This window comes from Pseudonaja textilis, chromosome 2 (genome assembly GCF_049901715.1).
Source record: "Pseudonaja textilis isolate UNSWEBS1 chromosome 2, rPseTex1.2, whole genome shotgun sequence".
NCBI lineage: Eukaryota > Metazoa > Chordata > Lepidosauria > Squamata > Elapidae > Pseudonaja > Pseudonaja textilis.
The window spans coordinates 140110943-140118165 of record NC_141991.1 but is presented as its reverse complement, the minus strand read 5'-3'; positions in this window follow the sequence as shown (position 1 = coordinate 140118165).

Genomic DNA, 7223 nt, shown 5'->3' with positions numbered 1-7223 from the left:
AGAGGGGAATTATGGGAGTAGAAGTCCGGCCCATCTGGAAGGCACCAGGTTAGGGAACTGCACGCCCCCATCATCAATGTCAACGCTCAGCCCATCAATTCCTGTTCTATAAATACTGGGGCTTCTTTGGAGATGATAGGCAGTCAGACTGATCGCTCAATGTCCCCCCCTTCCCCGAAAGCCCAGGTGTTCATGGGGAAGTGGGGGGGTGGAGAAAACGTTACAGCGAGCTGTTTCAAACTCTGGTTGTAATTGGTTCCAGACTCCAGCTGGCTGTTGCAGCATTGCACGGCTGGGGTGTTTAACCGCAAGGCTACAGAGCCTTGGCATGTGTCCTGCTCCAGGAACTCCATCAAAGCCGAGAGACCGTCCTGGCCCTTTGGATCCAAATTCATTCCAAATGTTCCAATTATCAAGGCCTCCCACCAGCATCTTTTGACTTCTTGGCTCCAGGACAAAAATCCGCAGATGAGGAGAAACAAACAGCCACGCCCTTGGCCCTGTCATCGTGCCAGCACAGAGGCTGAGGCCCTGCGAGCCTGTCTGGGAAGAGGCCTTTGGCCTGGCAGCATATGCTACCCTCCCCCCCCGAGCCTTCCTCTCCTGTTTCCATCACAGGTTTGGTGGAAATAAATGCAAAAGTTCCCAGGCCAAGATGTGTGGGGAAGAATTTGGGCGAGGGGTGGGGGGAATATGCCAAAATTTCTTTCTCCTTTCTTCCAGATCATGGCCACAGTGTGGGAAAATGGGAAGACCTCCCCCACTTGTATTTATCCATTTTGTTTATAAAATCAATTTATATTACAGGCCTCTCTGTAAGTTTTCAGTATATGTCCATGTGATTTATTTATCACTGGTATAATGATTTTTTATCATTTAGAATGAATGAACTGGAAGGGACCTTGGAGGTCATCTGGTCCAGCCCCCTGCTTACGCAGCAGATCCTATACTATTTCAGATAAGTGACTGTCTAGTCTCTTAAAAACCTCCAGTGATGGAGTGCTCACAATTTCTCAAGGCAAGCTGTTCCACTGGTTAATTCTCCTATTAGGAAATTCCTCCTTAGTTCTAAGTTGCTTCTCTCTTTGATTAGTTTCCAACCATTGTTTCTTGTCCCTTCCCTCAGGTGCTTTGGAGAATAATTTGGCCCCTCTTCTTTGTGGCAGCCCCTCAAATACTGGAATACTGCTATTATGAACCCCCCCCACCAATTTCTTCTTTTCTTTAGACTAGCCAAACCCAACAATTTCACAATACAGGTAGTCCTCAATTTATAACAGTTTCTTTAGTGACCAAAGTTACAACATTGGAAAAAAGTGACTTATGACCATTTTTCACAATTAAGGTTGTAAGTTGAGGACTGCCTGTACAAGATCCGATATGTTTGGACAGTTAAACAAGAGATTATTTGGGCGTTCATGTAATCCTGCCATGGTTCCAATCAATATTTTCTCCTTGTCACAAAACCAGATCCAGTCAAAAGGACAGGAGAAAGAAGCATAGCACCCTCAAAACCCATGTAGCATCTCTTTGGATGGAAGGATCCAAGGAAAATATGTGGATATGGACTTTCTGGCTGCTGAAGCATCCTATTTTCTAGCACTTCCTCCTCTCTTTGTCTTTTTTGGGAAGCTTTTTTTGAATCTTCCAGGGGCTGTAAAGAATGGTACAAATAAGTCACCCAAGAACCAGCACAATTTTTCCTGTTTCAGTACGATGTCTGGAATATCTAGGGTCCGTGGTTCCATTCCCCCCATTTTCTTGGTGAAGTAATGGATGACATACATTCCATTATGGAAACAGAGACAGAGGAACTGAGGTAAAATAATACATTGATAGGGCAGAACGTGACAAGAAAGGCTCCTGCCCCACTAGTTTGGCTGTTTTATTGTCCAAATGGAAGGGTACCATCTACACCAGTTCAGAATTAGAATAACAGAGTTGGAAGGACCTTGGAGGTCTTCTAGTCCACCCCCCTGCTTAGGCAGGAAATCCTACACCACTTCAGACAAATGGTTATCCAATCTTTAAAACTTCCGGTGTTGGAGCATTTACAACTTCTGGAGGCAAGTTGTTCCACTGACTAATTCCTCTAACTGTCAGGAAATTTTTCCTGAGTTCTAGGTTGCTTCTTTCCTTAATTGGTCTCCACCCACTGTTTCTTATCCTGCCCTCAGGTCAGAGGGGGTATTCAGCAGGTTCTCACCAGTTCTGGAGAACTGGTAGCAAAATTTTGAGTAGTTCGGAGAACCAGTAGCAGAAATTTTGAGTAGTTCGGAGAACCGGTAGCAGAAATTTTGAATAGTTCAGACTACCCCCTCTGACTGGCCCCATCCCCATCTATTTTCTGCCTCCCGAGTCCCAGCTGATTGGCTGGGTCTTCTTTGGTTGCACTGCACAGGAGAACGGAGCTGGAAAGCAGGTTAGTGGGGTGGGGATTTTGCAGTATCCTTCCGCTGCCACGCCCACCAAGTGACGTCCACCAAGCCATGCCACACCCACCAAGCCACACCCACAGAACCAGTAGTAAAAAAATTTGAATCCCACCACTGCCTCAGGTATTTGGAAAATAGCTTGACTCCCTCTTCCTTATGGCAGCCCCTTAGATATTGGAAGACTGCTATCATGTCACCCCTAATCCTTCTTTCTGTAAGACTCAACATAACCAGTTCCAGCAACCATTCTTTATATGTTTTAGCCTCCAGTCCCCTAGTCATCTTTGTTGCTCTTCTCTGCATTCTTTCTAGAGTCTCCACATCTTTCTTACATCGTGATTCAGAAGCTGGCTTGGTTTTTTTCCCTTTATTTCAAGGACAGGATTTGAAGATCTGCAGCCCCTCTCAATACATTTTTGGAATAAGCTCCTTTATTGAAATCTATTTCAAATTTTTGAGAGGCATCAGCTGGAGAACACCGCTGAACGGAGAGCCGAATGGGAGGATCCTGTCACGTGGACCATTGGTGACCATAGAATGGAACTGAAATACATTTAAAAGACCTTGACTTTTCAGCAGTTTGACTGATCTGCCTTGCTTCCTGCACTATTTCAGGCATTTTGTGCCTGTGCATCCTAAATTCTCTGGCTCCAGACTTGTCCTTCGTGAATTCCAAAGTTTCACAGAATGGCTCCAGTTTTGTGCTGTTGTCACCACAAATCCTTTCTTGAGGTGTAGCTGGATTAGACCAAAACCTCCAGTTGGTCAGAAACATGAGAACTATTCCATGTACGTAGGAATGCCTTTCTAAACTGGTAAATGTGTCCTTCATTACTCTTGCATCAGTCAAGACATGAGCTCATGGGCTATAGTTGATTTAATTTGTGGATAAAAAGTCATTTGAGTCATGGTACTTAATAAATCATTTGTATTTCAAGGGACAACTTAAACAATAGATTGGGACTTTGGCTATAAAACTCTCACTGTTCTCTCTCTCACTTTTATATAATTTGTTTCCTGCCTCTGGAAATCATTTCAGAATCTTTACATTCATCTTCATTACATTTCTTTCCAAGCATCGAGAGCTTCTTCCATTTGACTGTCTGCACTACCGTACCAAAAAATAAAAAAAATTGAAAATCCATTATTCTAGAAAGAATAGTATGGAAATGGATGGCCAAGAAACAATTACTCTAGTCTCATTTTGATATCCCTCAGTTAACGTCTTAATCCTGATGACTCCTGCACTGTTATTTTTGTAGCACAAGCAAAGAGAAACTAACTCTTCAAACTAGAAATACAAGACAAGTAGTGGGTCATTATTCCATAGATTAATATTTCTTAAATTGTAGTCCTAAGATCACTGGGAATTTCCCCAAGATCCACTCAGACACCCACAAAATCAAAAATTGATAATCTATGTTGAAAAATAATACAATCTTAAGAACCCATCCAATAATTGTGAGATGCAGTAGTAGCAGTGAATGGATTAATTTTAATTATTATGGTAAATATCGAGAAATATAATACATACAAACAAAAGCTGCTTTGGGGTCCCCTGTAATTTTTAAAAGTGGGGAAGAGTCCCGAGAGAAAAAAAGAAATGGCATAGATCATTGCTGACTGGTTTAAGAGAAAGAAACTGCTGAAAAACCATCCCCTCTATTCCTCTCCTAATGTAAAGTGGCTTTTGATGCTGGAAAAAGATATATACGTATGTATTTTATTCATATGCCAGCCCATCTCATATAATAATTCTGGATAGCTACACTTGGTAAACCAATGCAAAGCATAGTAAGAGACACAGCATCTCATAACAAAACTAGGCACTGAAGTTCACCAGGTTCTGGAGGTTATTCCTGAACCACCTGTTGACCCCTGTGCTGTATTGAAAACCAGTATATTATCTACTCATTCCCGTTTAATAAAGCCCCAGATTTTGGCCATCCCAACTCCGATCCAAGCAATGAGACTAAAAACATAAGGCTAAACAACATTTCTGAAGTTGGCCACAGTGAGCGGCTGTGTATATATGTATAGGCAGGAATGGACTTTCTACATTTTTTTAACCCAGTTTCAGTAACTTTTTTTTTCTTCAAAAACTGTTCTTTGTGTATATTTTGCCTCCAAAAAGCAGAAGAAGATCTGGGGCCCGTACAACGATAACAGGAGCTATATAAAGGTTAGGGTCTCAAGTTACTCATACCTGGTCTAGTGGAAACTTACATCACAGACCTATAAGAGAACAGTGTAGAAATCTGTCAGATTACATCTGACCTGAGACCTGATAGGCAACATACTCAAGAATTTTGAAATTGTAAAAAATGGGAGCACAGCATTTAGGAAGAATCACCTTTCCTTCTTGAGTATCCCACCCTTCCCCATTACTCCGCTCCCTAATTGAAGCTAGTTTAGATTTAGAGTTATATCTGTATAAATCTACTTACCATTCGCCTCATTAGTGGTAGGTATAGAATCACCTTGGAAATGAAGGGCAATCTGGTGGCTTCCAAGAGTATCAGTTGGCTTGGCCAACAAGAAATAATGATGGGTATCAAAGGCACAAAGATTGAGGGAACACCAAGAACAGACACTGTCAGAGGGGTGAGGGCAGAAGGAGACTGTATTATAAGGGATGACTTCTTAGATCAGAGGCTCTCTTGTCAACATCTTTGCGCACTCCCTTCCCTCCATACTTTTGGGGTCGGGGGATGTCAGGATTCCAGTTAACAAACCCAACAGAATCAACTCCAAGGCAGGCATATTCCTCAAATCATTGATTTATTAGGCATGTCATATTGACACATCTGAGGAAAACCTGACTCTGAAGGACCCGAGGTTTTCCCCACCCAAATCAAACCCCAAAGTTCTTTCCCCCACAAGTCATATGTCCATCACATGGTCCAACCAGGTTGCATCCACCATGCTGGCTGGCTTTGATCCAAGCCTCTCCAGCACCTGGTAGACCATCCTTGACTCCCACTGGAAAGAATGTTGCTTTGGCTACCCATCCCCAACTACCTCTATGTTCTCACAGCTCCAACTGGCCTTGCTGCGGCAGCCCTGAAAATGCTCCCAAAATGGTTTCAGCTCAAAATGGCTTCAGGGCTGACAGGGGAAATGTAATAAGTACAAAACATTACAAAATCTAGTGTTTTTCTGGATCTATACAAACTGGTTAAAAGTAGGTTTTCTCTTCTGGCAGAAGGTAAAGAATTCACATGTTCACATTCTCACACTTAATCTGTTTTTGTAGCCCATGTTCCCACTTCATTTAAATGGCAATGTTTTACTTGGGCTCATCAAGAGTGCTCTCTTGTGCTCATCAAGACTGACCTGAGCGTTGATTTCTCTCTCTCAGTTGCAGCAAAACATTCTACCCTTTCCTGATGTAGGATAAGAAGATAAACGATGGACTTTTCCCCACACAAGGGTTTCCTCCTCTATCCAAAACCAATTATCAGGCAAGACATACGGGAAGAAAAAGATGCATTTCCTCTCTTGTTGGTTGTAGTTCCAACTTTGTACCATAAAGAATTGATGTATTTTCCCCATGAAGAATAGGAGACGGCAAAACTTACTTACCTCTTGGTAGATGACAACACCACTTTACTGCAACCTGGGAGGGAACATCATTACACTCTGATTCTACACACCACAGCGGGCCAGCATGCAGTGCTCCATTTGCGTGAGCAGTGGGCACACACTCATCCACTGCTCGCACGAGTGAGGCTGTGCATGTGTGCATTTGCCCACCACTTCTGCAGCCCAGTTCTGAAAGGCTCAAGGCCCAGTATTAGGCCATGCCCCAGGCGTTTGGGGATGCCTGCTATAGGGATCCTTAGTTTTTCAAGGCCAGGGGCAAGAAATTGTGGGAACTGTAATCAGAACACAATGCTTAGCCCTGCTCAAATTCTAAGCTTTGCAGCAGTGCTTGGAAAGACTAACTAAAAATTGCCTGGGGGGAAAATATTTTGGCATATTTCCTCCTTAGACCAAAATACACCCCGTCATATTCTTTGTACCAACACAAACAGCACAGGGCTTGTTAACAGAGTTGGAGAACTTACAGGATCAATTGGCATAAGGAGGAGGAGAAAAAGAAACAGGGAGAACTTCTGTTCCCGCTATTGATTTCCGAAAACAGAAAGAATGAAGTACTTTGTCTTGGATGGCTTTGGAAAGAACTTCCCCAAAATGGACATGGATGAGGGGAGGTGTGCTGTTTTAAAAATCTAGCAGTACTGTTTTTGCAACTAGAACCAGTGGTGAAATGTTACCGGTTCAGCCGAACCAGTAGTAAAAAAAAGCTCAGACGATCAGCTGAGAGGAGAAAGAAGAGAAAAGCGCAGCATCAGCCCTCCCACCGGCCCCTGTGTTTTTCTGTTCTTTATCCCCTCAGCTGATTGGTGTGGCAGAACCTCAGCTGGTGTTTGGAAAGTTGCACGCACACATGCGTTAGATGTGCGTGCGTGAAGTGCACAATTACTGAACCTGTAGGGAAACTGATAGAATCCCACCACTGACCGAATATAACTGCAGGAGACACAAATGATGCTCTTCTCAGGCTATGGAATCAGTTTATTTCTTTACTCGCAGATGGAACGAAACCTGATAGCTTTGTGCGTATTCTTGGATCCTCTTCATATTTAGTGCAGGAAAAACATATATATCACAATTATTATTTCAAGATTCACCGGCTATTCCATGGATAATAGCAAAGCGCATGCCTGCCAAAATGTAACATCCAGAAACATCTATCATTTAAAATTGCTGCAAGAATGCAAA